The 17,090-nt window shown below is 37.0% G+C and overlaps 1 pseudogene; it reads left to right on the forward strand.

Annotated features, from left to right (window-relative positions):
- LOC118837346 overlaps positions 1-15,343 on the forward strand; it is an 81,034-nt pseudogene extending 65,691 nt beyond the window's left edge.
- The last annotated feature ends 1,747 nt before the right edge of the window (positions 15,344-17,090 follow it).

Raw genomic sequence — 17,090 nt, forward strand, 5'->3', positions numbered from 1 at the left:
TTGGAAGTGAATGAGAATATGGAAAGTAAAGGCACATACTGTGGACCACTTTCTAAAGAAATTTAGCCACAAAAGGGAGGGACAATATAAAGCAATAGCCAGCAAGGAGGTTGAAATCATCAGAGGTATTAGTTTGTTTGCTTTAGTTCTTGAGGTTGTAAGAAAGATGAATATGTATGTAGGCATTGGAAAAGGAGTCAATAGTAGAGGAGCTACTGAAAGTAATCAAAAGGGTTATGATGATGGGAGTTATGCATGTTAAGATGATAATTAAACTCTCAGAAACTGATGAATCCCCCAAACAAGAGTATGAAAAAAGGGAAGGAACTAGAGCTCAAGGCAAATTGTGGGGTATTCTAGAATTAGAGAGAGTGAGAAGGATGAGAGACTAGCAGAAGGAGATTGAGGGGAAAAATCAAAGAAATAAGTGAAGAAAAAAAAAGCCTGAGTAAAAATATGAGAAAAAAATCCAGAAGGAGAAGGTGCTCAACAGTGTCAAATACTGAAGAAACGGGTGGGAAATATGAACACTGGGGAAGGGCCATCAGATGAGCCAAATGTCCCTTTTTACTTCAATATTCTTAATCTCTGATTCTCTTTTTGGTTGCAATATTTTTTGAAACCAAGTATGATGTTTCAACAATCCAGCTAGCAGCTTCTGTGGGGGTGTAAGATCCACCCACAGCCAGCACCCAGAAAGCTGCCAGAATGCTGGGAAAGCACAGGTTCTTTTGATCTGCCTTAATTAGGAAAGCAAGGTGAAGGAGTTGACAAGCTTACTTTAATCCAGCATACAGACAGCATTCACTTAGTTCAGGAGAAAAAGCTAGCATCCTGAACTTCAGAATAAAATACAAACAAATTACAAATATCAACAGACAGACCCAATACAATTCATAGTTACCAACATCTAGGTTCAGCCTGGGAGCTTGGAACAAGGGCTGGCCCAGAGTCATGCTCACCACCACTGCTGCAGGTAGAGTTCCAACAGTAAAAGGGATCTTCAAGCTGTCTTCTCTCCTCTTATAGAGTTTTGACATCATCAAGCGTCATCTGAATGACCACAGCCCAGGTTCTGGTGATTGGTTCTTGAGTTGACCCCTCCCCTTAGGACCCTGGGAGGTTCACATCTGCATAGATTAGGTTAACACCCGATAGGGCATGGCTCTGGAGTTAACACCTCCCCTTAGCCAGCCCCAACTTGGGCCCCACCCCAGTCACCAATCCACACCCACATAGGTTCCACACCTAATAGGGCTCTGGGCCTGGGGCCCAGCACCTAGCAAGTCTCAATGAAATACACTGAGTTACTGAAAGAAAACAAAGGCCATTTTGCTTACCAACACATATGATTAAAACAGGATTAAAAAAGAAATAGATAAAAGGTAAAGAGGATGGAAACGTATTACTCAAATATTGAAAAGACATGTCAACATGAAGAAATCCAGCAAATTGGATGAAAATCAATGGAAAGAAAACCAAAAGTGATATTTCTGTGATTGAACAACTGCTCTAGTCTATTTAGATAATTCTTATATTGAATTTGGGGTTAGAAGCTACTATAGGCATTATCTAATGCAATCCTATTATTTTATATATGCAAAAACTGGGTTATAGAGAGACAAGGCATTTGCATAAGGTCATATAGATAGTAAGTGATAGAGGCAGAATTTAAAGCCAGGTCCTCTGACTCCATCTTGGTACTCTCTTCATGATACCACACTAGTTCATCAATCATATATCTTAGATAGTCATTGCATATGGATCATGAATTGGGTCCAAAGTAGAATAAGAAGAGGATATTTGACAAAATTATATTTGTAAAGTTTCAGAGAGCTTTCCATTAGTTTACATATCTCACACTCAGAAGCGTCCATCTTTTGAACTCTGATAATATCATGACAATTTATCATAATACTAATTGAAAGAAAGGATTAGGAAAAGGCCTCCAAATAATTCCCAAATATTGAGAGACACAGAAGGAGACTTCCAGGCCAATGTGTAGATTTTCTATTGATAATTGACAGAATGGTGGAGCAATAAAGGACTTTTCAAATAACTGAGCTAAGAGAAAGGCTTCAGCCAAGATTCACACAGGTTAAGAAGGAATGAAGGATCTTCAGTCTGTCTCATTGGAGGAAATACCTACCATCATAATATCTTCTTCACATAGTATCTACCATCATAATATCATCTTCACAGAAAAACAAGCTTAAAAAATGAAACCCTCCCATGAGTGAATATGGTTTTTATTGAATAATAATTAATTTATAGAAGACTTTAAGGTTTAATGAGAAAATTGCTTTGAGTATCCCTGTAAGGCAGCACAAAATTTAATTGTTCTCACTTTACATATGAGCAAAGTGAGGGTTAGAGATTTTAAATGACTTTTTATGTGTAATTATAATCGTGTATCTACTAACATAACCATCAACTTACTTTAGCCCTCCCATAACTTTCATTTGAACTTTACATAGATGTTTCAACCACAAGACTCTCCTTTCATCAAACTCATCGAAAACGTAACAGCCAAAGTGATTTTCCCAAAGAGATGTAACCAAGTTATTGACCTATACGATAAACTACAGTGGCTCCGTACTAACTCTAGCATCAAATGTTATTTCATTTTTCTCTCTTCCTTTTAGTAAAAATTTCTACTTTTTTGTTTTGTAACACATATTATTGTTAATATAATATTTTGTACATATAATTAATAAAGAGATATTCATAATTCTCAGGAGCATTCATCTTTTTAATCAAAGAATGTTATAAAAATTTTGAAGAAGTGACTAAGAAGTTCATTTCCTTGTAACATCTTGTGCTTCTCATTTCTGGTTTATAATTTTTAGTACCATCTAATTTCCTATGCTGTAATTGTATGTGTTATTATTTGTGTTTTACCTTTGTTAATTTAATTTTTTTATTATAAATTTATTTATTTATTTTTAGTTTACCACACACTGTTCTACATGGTTTTGAGTTCCAGTTTTTCTCCCCTCCCTCCCTCCTCTCTCCCCAAGATGGCATGAAGTCTCATATAACTGTCATGTATAACTTCGCATTGAATTAATTTATGCACTAGTCAAGTTGTGGAGAAGAATTTTGACCAATGGAATGAATCATGAGAAAGAAGAAACAGAACCAAAAAAAAAAAAACAACCCAAAAACAAAAACAAAAGAGAAGCAGAAAAGGCGAGCATGTAGTGTGCCTCGATCCGTATTAAAACTTCACAGTTCTTTCTCTGGATGAAGATAGCATTCTCCATCGTGAGTCCCCTGGAGTTGTCCTTGCCCCTTAGGTTCCTGAGACGAGCGCAGTATGTCACGGTTCGTCCTCACAGAATCCATATATCTGTGGTTGTGTACAATGTTCTCCTGGCTCTGCTCTGCTCACTCAGCATTATGTTGTGTAGGTTTTTCCAGGTTGTTACGAAGTCTACATCAATGCTATTTCTTATGGCACAATAGTATTCCATCACCTTCATATACCACAGCTTGTTCAGCCACTCCCCAATTGAAGGGCATCCCTTTGATTTCCAATTCTTGGCTACCACAAAAAGAGCTGCTACAAATATTTTTGTACATATGGGTCCCTTTCCCGCTTCTGTGATTTCTTTGGGATACAACCCTAGAAGTGGTATTGCTGGGTCAAAGGGTATGAACATTTCTATAACCCTTTGGGCATAGTTCCAAACTGCTCTCCAAAATGGCTGGATCAGCTCACAACTCCACCAGCAGTGCAACAATGTTCCAATTTCCCCACATCCTTTCCAGCATTTATCATTTTCCTGTTTTGTTATTTTAGCCAATCTGACAGGAGAGATGTAGTATCTAAGAGTTGTTTTGATTTGCATTTCTCTAATCAGTAGTGATCCAGAGCATTTTTCCATATGTTTGTAGATAGCTTTAATTTCTTCCTCTGAAAACTGCCTGTTCATATCCTTTGACGATTTCTCAATTGGGGAATGGCTTGTATTCCTATATATTTGGTTCAGCTCCCTGTATATTTTAGAGATGAGGCCTTTATCAGAGATACTAGTTGCAAAGATTTTCTCCCAGTTTTCTGCTTCCCTCTTAATTCTTGTTGCATTGGCTTTTTTGTACAAAAACATTTCAATTTGACATAATCAAAATTATCCATTTTGCATTTTGTAATGCTCTCTATCTCTTGTTGGGTCATGAATTCTTTACTTTTCCACAAATCTGATAAGTAAACTGTTCCTTGCTTTCCCAAATTACTTAGAGTATCAACATTTACTCCCAAATCATGAACCCATTTTGACTTTATTTTGGTATATGGTGTAAGATATTGGTCTATGCCCAGTTTTTGCCCTACCATTTTCCAATTTTCCCAACAGTTTTTGTGAAATAGTGAATTATTAGCCCAGAAGCTGGCCTCTTTGGGTTTATCAAAGAGTAGATTGCTAAACTTGTTGATTTCACCTACTTGTGTACCTATCCTATTCCACTGATCCACACCCCTGTTTCTTAACCAGTACCAGGCAGTTTTGATGACTGCTGCTGTGTAGTACAGTTTAATATCTGGTGTGGCTAAGCCACCATCTCTAGCATATCTTTTCATTAATATCCTAGATACTCTAGACCTCTTGTTTTTCAAAATGAATTTTGTTATTATTTTGTCCAGCTCAGTAAAAACATTTTTTGGTAGTTCGATTGGTATGGCACTGAATAGATAGATTAATTTAGGTAAAATTGTCATTTTTATTCTATTAGCTCGGCCTAACCATGAGCAACTGATATTTTTCCATTTATTTAGATCTGATTTTATTCGCGTGAAAAGTGTTTCATAGTTATGTTCATATAGGCCCTGGGTTTGTCTTGGCAAATAGACTCCTAAGTATTTTATAGTGCCTTCAGTAACTTTGAATGGAATTTCTCTTTCTATCTCTTGCTGTTGGGCTTTGTCAGTAATGTATAGGAATGCTGAGGATTTATGTGGGTTTATTTTATATCCTGCAACTTTGCTAAAGTTGTTTATTATTTCAAGTAGTTTTTTACTTGATTCTCTAGGATTCTCTAGATAAATCATCATATCATCTGCAAAAAGTGATAATTTAGTTTCTTCTTTTCCTATTCTAATTCCTTCAATTTTTTTTCTTCTCTAATTGCTACAGCCAATGTTTCTAGTACCAAATTGAATAATAGGGGTGATATTGGACATTCTTGTTTCACCCCTGATCTTATTGGGAATGCATCTAGCTTATCCCCATTACAAATAATGCTTGTCGATGGTTCTAGGTAGATGCTATTTATGATTTTGAGGAAGGTTCCACTTATTCCTATGCTTTCTAGTGTTTTTAATAGGAATGGGTGTTGTACTTTGTCAAAGGCTTTTTCTGCGTCTATTGAGATGATCACATGGTTTCTTCTAGTTTTGTTGTTGATATGGTCAATTATGCTAATAGTTTTCCTAATATTGAACCAGCCTTACATTCATGGAATAAATCCCACCTGGTCATAGTGTATTATTCTTGTAATGAGTTGCTGCAATCTTTTTGCTAATATTTTATTTAAAATTTTTGCATCAATATTCATTAGGGAAATTGGTTTATAATTTTCTTTCTCTGTTTTAACTCTACCTGGTTTGGGAATTAGTGCCATATTTGTGTCATAAAAAGAATTTGGTAGGACTCCTTCTTCACCTATTTTCCCAAATAGTCTACAAAATATTAGAATTAGTTGTTCTTTAAATGTTTGATAGAATTCACATGTAAAACCATCTGGCCCTGGAGATTTTTTCCTAGGGAGTTCGTTGATGGCCTGCTCAATTTCTTTTTCTGATATGGGGTCATTAAGAAATTTCACTTCCTTCTCTGTTAGTCTGGGCAGTTTATGGTTTTGTAGATATTCATCCATATCTCTAAGGTTGTCAAATTTATGGGCATACAGTTGGGCAAAATAATTCCTAATTATTCTTTTGATTTCCTCTTCATTAGAGGGGACCTCACCCTTTTCATTTTTGATACTGGTCATTTGATTTTCTTCTTTCCTTTTTTTAATCAAATTGGCCAAAGGTTTATCAATTTTATTGCGTTTTTCATAAAACCAGCTCTTTGTTTTATTTATTAATTCAATAGTTTTCTTGGTTTCAATTTTATTAATCTCTCCTTTGATTTTCAGTATTTCTAATTTGGTATTTAATTGGGGGTTTTCAATTTGCTCTTTTTGTAGCTTTTTCAGCTGTATGCCCAGATCATTGATCTCCTCTTTCCCTATTTTATTCATGTAGGCATTTAGAGATATAAAACTCCCCCTAAGAACTGCTTTTGCTGCATCCCATAAGTTTTGGTATGTTGTTTCATTATTGTCATTCACTTGAATGAAATTATTAATTGTTTCTCTGATTTGTTCTTTGGCCCACTCACTCTTTAGAATTAAATTATTTAGTTTCCAATTAGTTTTTTGCTTATTTTTCCATGGTACTTTATTAAAAATGATTCTTATTGCATCATGATCTGAAAAGGATACATTGACTACTTCTGCTTTTCTGCACTGGATTGTGAGGTTTTTATGCCCTAGTACATGGTCAATTTTTGAGTATGTGCCATGTACTTTTGAGAAGAAAGTATATTCCCTTTTATCCCCATTCAGTTTTCTCCAGAGGTCTATCATATGTGCCTTTTCTAAAATTCCGTTAACCTCCTTAACTTTTTTCTTATTTATTTTGAGGTTAGATTTATCAAGTTCAGAAAGGGGGAGGTTGAGGTCTCCCAATATTATAGTTTTGCTGTATATTTCTTCCTGTAACTCCCTTAACCTGTCTTCTAAGAATTTGTATGCCTTACCACTTGGTGCATATATGTTAAGCAATGATAATGCTTCATTGTTTATGGTGCCTTTTAGCAGGATATAATGTCCGTCCTTATCTCTTTTAATTAGATCTATCTTTACTTTTGCTTTGTCTGAGATTAGGATTGCTACACCTGCTTTTTTTACTTTAGCTGAGGCACAATATATTTTACTCCAGCCTTTTACCTTAACCCTGTGTGTATCCTCCTGTTTCAGATGCGTTTCTTGTAAACAGCATATTGTAGGATTATGGTTTTTAATCCATTCTGCTATCTGCTTCTGTTTTGTGAGAATGTTCATCCCCTGCATGTTCAGGGTTATGATTTCTATCTGTGTCTTTTTCTCCATCCTAATTTCCCCTGTTTATGCTTTTATTTCTCCCTTTCCCCTTCTCCTCCTCAACAAAGTTTTGCTTTTGACCGCCACTTTCCTCAGTTAACCCTCCCTCTTTATTCCCCTCCGTTGTCTTACCGTTATCCACTTGCTACTTCTCCTCACCCTTCTGCCCACCCCCCTCCCTTTTTCCCCCCTTACCCTCCCACTTCCCATAGGACAAGTGAGATTTCTAAACTTATCCGGGTATGTTATTCCCTTCTTGAACTAGATCAGATGACAGTAAAGCTCAAATACTGCTCTTCTCCCTCCCTTCTTTCCCTCTACCATAATATGTTTTTTTGCCACTTCCTTTGGTGTAATTTACCCTTTTCTACTACCTCCTTACCACTTCCCTCATAGACCTCCCTTTATATCTCTTATTTATATTTTATATCTTTACATCAGTTAATTTATACAGGCATTCACAACCTATGTATACCCCTTTCATTTGTCATAAAAGTTGTACCATTCACAAGAATGACTTATATATGTATATATATATATATATATATATATGTATATATATATATATATATATATATACATACATACATAAAAAACATACATAAGATGATATAATCCCACATAGAGGTGTATACAACCTACCCTTTTTGGTTAATAAGGCTTGTGGGGTTTTTTCCCCTGGTTACCTTTTTATGTCTCTCTTGAGTTTTGTATTTGGAGATCAAATTTTCCATTGAGTTCTGGCCTTTTCATCAGGAAGGTCTGGAATTCTGTTATTTCATTGAATGTCTATCGCCTTGCCTGGAAAATTATGCTTAGTTTTGCTGGGTAGTTGATCCTTGGTTGTAGTCCCAGCTCCTTTGCCCTTCGAAATATCATATTCCAATTTCTCCTGTCTTTTAATGTGGAAGCTGAGAGATCCTGCGTGATCCTGACTGTAGTTCCACGATATTTGAATTGCTTCTTTTTGGCTGCTTGCAGTATTTTCTCCTTCAGTTTATAGCTCTGAAATTTGGCTATAATATTTCTTGGTGTTTTCAGTTTGGGATCTCTTTCAGGGGGTGATCGGTGAATTCTTTCAATGACTATTTTGCCCTCTTGGTCTAGGATATCTGGGCAGTTGTCTTTGATAATTTCTTCGAAGATACTGTCAAGGCTCCTTTTTTCATCGTGGATTTCCGGTAGACCAATAACTCTCAAATTGTCTCTCCTGGATCTATTTTCCAGGTCAGTTGTTTTGCCAATCAGATATTTCACATTTTTTTCTATTTTTTCATTCTTTACGTTTTGTTTTATTACTTCTTGATGCCTCATAGATTCATTAGCTTCCACTTGCTCAAGTCTAATTTTGAATGATTTGGTGTTTACATTTTGCTTTTGAGTCTCCATTTTCAATTGGTTGATTTCTCCTCTGAGGGTGTCCTTTTCTCTCTCTAGATTCTGAATCTCCGTATCCTTTTTGCCAATCTTATTTTTTAGGGACTTGATTTCATCAGTGAATTTTTTTTCCATTTTTTCCATTTTTCCATATTTTCTTTTAGCTCCCTAATTTGGTTTTTAAAATCCTCCTTTAGCTCTTCCAGCAGTGCTTTTTGGGCTGGAGACCAGTTCATATTAGCTTTTGAGGTATCTGATGTATCTACCATGTCATTGCTATCCTCTTCTGTGTTGATATTTTGATCCTGCCTGTCTCCATAAAAAGAATCTATTGTCCTCGGTTTTTTTGTGCTCTTCTTCATGTTGGTTTGCCTTTTGCTGGCTTTACAATGAATTTATATCTGTGGGTCTCAGGGCTTTCTGTCCCAGCTTTCTTATTCTGGGGGTTGTGAGTCTAGAATTATAACCTTCAGTTTCCTGAGGTGTGGGGGAGGGATCTGGCTCCCTGGCCTCTCACTCCCTGTGGGTGCTCTCCAGCACTTGCTTTTCAGCAATGGTCTCAGCTGTTTGTTGTTTGAGCTGATTTCTGGCACTTCCCCTGGGGGAGCAAGGTTACGTCTGGGCTGTTGGCGTTGACCCCTGCCGACTCTGCCCCTCTGGGTCTAATGAATTTCTGCTATTTAACCACTGAAGCCCCACTACTTTCTGCTCAGTTCCAGGGTTCTTTTTTTTTTTTTTCCCCGAGGGATTCTCTGGGTGGGGAGGGGAGGTATTAGAGCTGTTTATCTGGACATTAAGAACTCCCGGAAGTTCAAGAAGCCGCGGTTCATATGTTTGGGTTGCAAACCTCTGGATTCAGTGTATCCCGGTGGCGTTGCGCTGCCTCTCGTCGCTCCCACAGACTGCCATCCTGTGTTGGGAGTCCTGGGGATCTCTGCCGGTTTCGGGCGCCCAGCTTTCTCCCAGCCCGTCTCCCACGTGGATTTCCCCGCCGGCAGCTTCCACTTTGGTTTGGAGCAGCTCCACAGCCGAGCACTCTCCGAGCCTACAGGATCGTGTCTTCAGCCTTTCAGACTCTCCCGGCTCGGAAATTTGCCCCACACAGACTGCTCGCGGTTTCTGACTCTCTCAAATCTCCTCAAATTCACTTTTTTGTAGAAATCTGAAAGACCTTGTGAGAGAGCTCCGGTAAGATGCTGCCTTCACGCGGCCATCTTGGCTCCGCCCCCCTCTTGTTAATTTAATTTAAAAAATAGTCAAGGTATTAGTATTAGTTGAAGAGAAAGCAACTATTCAAGAACTGTTTATCCATACTAACATCTTGTAGAGTATTTTATTCTAATCATACTATTCCTGTTTTCCCCACTATGATTACAGGCTTTTCAGTCTGTTATGACTCTTTTTATAACTTCTAGCACTGAAATCATGGTTACTTGACTTAGGAACTGAGCCTAACCAAGCATTCAGGTTGGTCATTTGCTAACAGAACAAATTAGTCCCTACCCCCCATCCCAACCTCCACCCTGGCAGATAAAGGTAAAGACAAACAGATCCAACCTTGAACCCAGTCCCAGTGTGAAATTAATTAAGAGCTGCATAAGAACCGTATTTAAAGAAGGTAGATCTAGAGGAATCCAAAATGTTCTTGTGTTCCGTATACAGGATACAGAATATATACACATACATACACACACACGCAGACACACACACACACACACACACACACACACACTATGGATATACTAGTTCATATATAGAGAGAGATAATATGTAGCCACTCACAATCATGTATACTAACATATATATCTATCTGTATATGGTATTATAAACACCTATCATTTATCACATGTAGCATATATTTTTTATGTCTATATGAAAATCCTGTTATTTATAAACATTTTCCAAGGAACTTATTAACTGGGACACATAAAAAAAGATAAACTCAAAGACTCTAGCTTCTGGTATAAGAATTCACTATTTGACAAATCTACTGGGAAAACTGCAAAACAATATGGCAGAAACTAGGTATATACCAATATCTTACACTGTATACTAAAATAAATTCAAAATGGGTACACAATTTATATATAAAGGCTGATAATATAAGCAAAGAAATTATGACCAAACAGTGGATAGAGAAGATTATGAAATGCAAAATGGATAATTTTGATTACATTAAATTAAAAAGTTTTGCACAAACAAAGCCAGTGCAAACAAGATTAGAAGGGAATCAGAAAGCTGTGTAAACAAAATTACAGCTAATGTCTTTGATAATGGCTTTACTTCCAAAATATATGGTGAACTGAGTCAAATTCATAGGAATACAAGTCATTCCCCAATTGATAAATGGTCAAAGGATGTGAACAGGCTGTTTTCAGATGAAGAAATTAAAGATATCTATAGTCATATGGAAAAAAAATGCTCTTAATCATTATTGACTAGAGAAATGTGAATTAAAACAACCCTGAGGTACCATATCACACCTATCATATTGGCTAATATGACAAAACAGGAAAATGATAAATGTTGGAGAAAATGTGGGAAAATTGGAACACTAATGCATTTTCAGTGGAGTTGGGAACTGATCCAACCATTCTGGAGACCATTTAGAATTATGCCCAAAGGGCTATAAGACTGTGCATACCCTTTGATCCAGCAATACTACTACTAGACCTGTATCCCAAAGAGATAAAAAAATGGGAAAAGGGCTCACATATACATAAATATCCATAGCAACTCTTTTTGTGGTGCCCAAGATCTGGAAAATGAGTGGATGCCAATCAATTGGAGGATGTCTGAACAAGTTATGATATATGTATGTAATGGAATACAATTTTTTTCTATAAGAAATGATGAGCAGGTAGATTTTAGAATAACCTGGAAAGATATACATAAACTGAAACTGAGTGAAAGGAGCAGAACCAGGAGAACATTGTACACAGTAACAGCAACATTGCGCATTGACCAGCTTTTTAATACAGTTACATTTATTTAAAGATTATGTAAAAATATTCCTGAAAATGGAATAATTGATTATTTTGAAAAACATAATATAGCATAATTTTTGAAATGGCATAAGGAATTTTGGAAAAAGCTGTGAATTGAAACCCAATCATAAATCAAAGCAAACACAAACACACACACACACACACACACACACACACACACACACCTCTCACAAATCTAGCTTAGGTTTTTTGCTTCTGGGGTTTGGTGGCTTGAATCTATGGTTTCATCAGCATAAATAATTCACTAAGTGGAAATGCTACCCATCAACTGATGAAGGTCAGCAACTTCTCTGAAGTCTTAGCAAATTCCCTGGGGGCTATTACAAGCCCAGTGACTCTTTCATGATTGCTCAGCTAAGATGTGTCAAAAGCATGACTTGAACCCTATATTTTGATCAAATGCCAGCCCTTTAACCACTGTATCTTACTGACTCTCTTATTTGTATTTTTTGGGGGATTCAGTAAAATTCTAAATTAATTTCAAGAAGTAATTAACTTGGAGCAGTTGTGACACATAATTTTACAAAAATGGCTTAATCAATTTGTAGACATATATTTTCAGGTGAGCTTGAAATTTATGCTGTGCTTATAACACAATTTCTACTAACTGGTGATATTTCCTGAATATTTGATTCATTTAAAGATACTAATCTTTTAGTAAATTGGTCATCATATATATATATATATATATATATATGTATATATATATACATATATATACACATATATATATACACATATATATTGACACACATATACATATCTATATGTCTATAATTTAAGTTTGCAGACTGCTTTAGGTCTTTGGTCATTAAGAAAGATAAATTCATCCATTTTGACCAATGATTCAATCTCAATGATTGAACCATGAAATGAATAATTTTGAATTTTAATTTATACAGTAAAAATTTGTACTTTTAAAGTGTTCTGAGAGTAAAAGCCTCAAGACTGAAATCATCTTACTGTCTCTGAAAAGTGGCAGAATTAATCTGTATGGCTGGATAAGACATTAAAGGATTAATGGTCTCTGACCACCAAATTATCCTCAAGTAGGAAATGGTAACCTCTCAATCATATCTATTCTCTTAGCAACTGGCTTTACGTAAGCCACTACACATCCCTCAATTTTAAGTGGTTTTCTATTTTTGTATAAAACTTTTAACATATGTACATATACACATATGTATACGTATGTATATATGTATAGTATGTATGTATACTGTAGTGGGGAGAGGATTCTTCTGTGTGGTGGTCTTACATATAAAGATGGAGCCATAATTTCATTGTAGTTTGGGAGGAACATAGCCCCATCTGGTAACTCTAGGGCTCCAAGTGAAAGCCCCTACCAATAACAACACCCAGTTTATTCCTCAATTGATTTGGTTTGTGCCCCATAGCTACTTTTGTGGCCCCATTAGTGCAATATCTCCTGCCTAGAATACTGAATAGCTTAACCTCACTCTGGCACAAGAATGATGTTTAGGATGAGAAAACAGGGAGAAAACATTTCTAAGGTTACTTTGGTTTATTCTAAGTAATATCAAATTATAGGATAATAAAAGTCAAACTATGTTTTCTCACACATAATCTGGGTTGTTTTTTTTAAATACATTTACATGAGCTATAGCCTAATTCTCCTAAAATTTTCACAACTGCTTCATTCCCAAGGAGCAAACTTTTGAAGCCAAGAAAAAAGGTACAAGAAAACAGCAAATAAAGTATTTGGAAAAAAAAAGGCACTCAGGTCATATACCCACAAGGTAAATGGTTCAATATCTATAATTATTTCAAAAGTATTTCTCCTTTCTGTACTACTGAAATATGTAGAAAAGATATGGAAAATAAAACCAGATAGAAATCTTGTGATTTGGTGATAGACACTTTGCATTTCTCTAAAGAGAAAATAAACCAGTAGGAACAATAATGTTAGTGTAAACATGCCATTGGGAGGGAGGGGGTGCAGGGGAAATTGTCATTAACAGTTACATATTCTAAAATATGTTTATTGCTTTTGTTTTGTTTCAGACACATGATTTCACATTTCTAGGGAATTTCGAAATCAGAGGTGTCAATGTTGGAGAGCACAAGGGTTTGCAATTTTGATTTATTTAAAATTTCAGAATAAAAGTAGGGACTCACATGAACTCTCCCCCAAACTCCTCCAAATACTGTTAAAATGACTCTAAACAAATTCTAGAGCAGCAGAACTCATAAAAAGACAGAGTAAAACAAATTTCCAGCCCAAGACAACTTGGAAGATCTGCAAAAAAGAAATGTTTCACCAGGGTCAGAGCAGAGTGCAGTCTGGCATAGGCCACACAAACAAACCCAGAGCAGGCTGCTGAGCAACTGAATCACTGGCAGTAGTGGAGGTTTTCATACCTCTTAGCCTACAGAGGCCAAAGACAACTTAGAAGGTCAGCAGGAAAGGTCTGTCATACCTTGGTGAGAGTGGACCATAGTTCAGTACAGGCTGCACCAGCACAGCATGGACCCCACAAAACCAAGAGCAGGCCTTAAGAGTGAGTAAATTAGCAGCTCCAGCACCACCAGCTGCTTCCTGACTTTTCAGCCAACAGAGGGCAAGGGGGTGAAACAACTGGTCAGAAGTAGCTTACAGGGGTCTTTTTGCTAGCAGTAAGGCAGAACTCTCTTACTTTGCCTATATTCAGATTCAGGTCACAGTCCTGGGTGGCAGTCCCAGGGTGAAGAGAAACACTGGTACAGCAGAATTTGTAACAACCGTAGAGGGGGGACCCTCCTCATAGTTCCCGGGTGGAAAAGAATACTTGTGGTCACTTAATGACCCGAGTGAACACCTCTCCTTAGATCATACCACCTTAGAATAACTGAAAACTTATAGGTCCCTAGAAGTATCTCTGAAAACAATGGCATGCAATGCCTGAAGCTTGGTACAGTATAACCTACACACTAGAAGTAGAGTTCTACCTTAACCAAGAGTTAAAAAGTCAAGTGATTGGCTGGAAAAATGAGCAAACAGTGTAAAAACTCAGGCTATAGAATCTTAGTTTGGTGACAAGAAAGATCAAAACACACACTCAGAAGAACACAACGAAGTCAAAGCTCCTACATAAAAAAACCTCCAAGAAAAATATGAATTGATCTCAGGCCATTGAAGAGCTGAAAGCAAATTTTAAAATTAAATAAGAAAGATAGAGGAAAAATGGGAAGAGAAATGAGAGTGATGCAAGAAAATCATGAAAAAGGAGTCATCAGCTTGGTAAAGGAAATACAAAAAAAAAATACTGAAGAAAATAATACTTTAAAAAACTGATGAGGCAGCATGGGGTAGGGTAGGGGAGTGGTAAAAAACTACCGAGGCCCATGCCTGTACCAGTCTCTTCATCTGGGGAGTTGCACATGCGGTCCACTGTTAGACCCTCCAGCCTCCTTCCTTGTGTTGCCTGCTTCTGATGCCGCACAGAACAGTGATCCCTGACCTGCTCAAGGCTGGGAGAGATTGGAGTGCAGGTGGAAACCATCTGCCTTGAAGACAGGCCCACTTTCCCCAAGTGTGGCCAGACCCATGTGATCCACTACACTGAGATGCTTGAAGATAGGAAAAATAGATAGATTCCTCCCCTGACAGAAATAAACCCTTTAAGTTTGTGATGGCCAAGCAAGAGGTGAGTCAAGGCTGGGGAGTAGATGTCGACCAGATGAATGTGGGCCAGAGAGCAAAAATGTCCATCCCTCCAGACTATGATTACGCTTCCCCTGGTTACCCAGGCATTATTCCAGCAAATACTACTCTCATCTTTGATGTGGAACTTATAAAATTGCAATGACGGGAATGGATTCTTCCCCTAGCTCCCTGTTTCTTGAGACTCTGGCTTTTCTCTTCCAAATAAATTGCTTACTGGAGGAGAACAGAGTCTCAGCTTCAAGAAGAAAGCACATGAATTTTACGGAGCTTTTCCCTGATATCCCACTGAATGTGTTATCACTTGGCTTTGCTTCCAAATTCCTCCTTGTTGTTTCTAAACTAAACACCATAAACCTCAACTTGTCAAGTCATTCATCTTTCTGTTTTTGGAGTCTAGATTTAAATTGAAATCTTTGGGGTATAGATTTAACATTAAGTGTATAATCAAGCATTAACAGTACAAGATGGGTTAATCTTAGAATAGGAATTATTTGGACAGAGAAAATCTTTGTCTTATTTTTTTTGATGAAATCTATCTATTGTGTATTTAAAAAGTTGCTGCTTCTCTAAAGCCATAGCAGATCAAGGAGTTATTGAGGGCTGACCCATTCTCCATGTTGAATGATTTACTTGGAGCATATCACTCACCCTGTCCAAAATGAAGGTGGGGAAGGAGAAGCTACTTCAACCACCCAAGCCTCATTCCCCACCCCATTTTAACTTCTGCCTTTTGAAAGAAGATATTTTTGATGCAGTGTTTGATACCCCACTTGATATCTTATGTACAGGACAACTCAGGTCAATACAAACCTACTTTGTTGATGCCTGACTTTTTTTTCCATCTTGTTTTATAATGGATTTGGAGGACTGTTTAAATCTCCAGTAGCCATCAAAGCTCCACAGCTACCTAAATTCCAAGAACATGAATTGATTGTTAAATTGAAGGTGCTATTTGTAGCAATTTCCAGCATAACAAAAGCCCCGACATTGTCACAGGAAATCATCCCTTGTTCTCTACCAAAAAAGAGAAGAAACAAAGAAACAAAAGTTGATGCTAGTCATAACAGCTTCAACACCTCCTGTTTTTGATGCTCAGCTCCCCTACTGCTGATACTCCTCCATCCTCCCTCACCTTCCTTCTCTATGACTCCCGCCTCTCCCCCTTTTGCTGTCCTGTGTAGTGATTTGGTAAGAGAAACTGCCACTACCCACTCTTCTCCACCACATATAGCAATAACATGTTTTATGCTGACTTTTCCAGAAAAGCAAACAAACAAAAACTGATGAAGCCCAATTGTAAAAGAGGTCCCAAAAGACAATGAGGAGAATAATGCCTTAAAAAGCAGAATTGGCCCAAAGGAAAAGGAGGTCCAGAAGCTCACTGAAGAAAATTATCCCTTACAAATTATGATGGAGCAAGTAGAAGCTAATGACTTTATGAGAAATCAAGATGCAATTAAAAAAAAAGAACTAAATAAAAGATCCAGGAGAGAGAATTTAAAAATTATTGGGCTCCCTGAAAGCTATGATAAAAAAATAAAAAGACTAGACATCATCTTTCAAAATATAATCAAAGTAAATGGCCCTGATAGTCTAGAATCAGAGGTTAAAATAGAAATGGAAAGAATGAACCAGTCTCCTCCTGAAAGAGATCCCAAAATAAAAACTCCCAGGAATATTTTAGCCAAATTCTAAGGTCCCAGGCCAAGGAGAAAATATTTCAAGCAGCCAGAAAGAAGCAATTCATGTATGGTGGAGTCAGTCAGGATGACACAAGATTTATCAGCTTCTAAATTAAAGGATCAGAGGACTTGCAATAGGATATTCCAAAGGGCAAAGGATCTAGGGTTAAAATCAAGAATAACATACCTAGAAACACTGAGTATAAT

This window comes from Trichosurus vulpecula, chromosome 2 (assembly GCF_011100635.1).
Source record: "Trichosurus vulpecula isolate mTriVul1 chromosome 2, mTriVul1.pri, whole genome shotgun sequence".
In the NCBI taxonomy this organism is placed as follows: Eukaryota; Metazoa; Chordata; class Mammalia; order Diprotodontia; family Phalangeridae; genus Trichosurus; species Trichosurus vulpecula.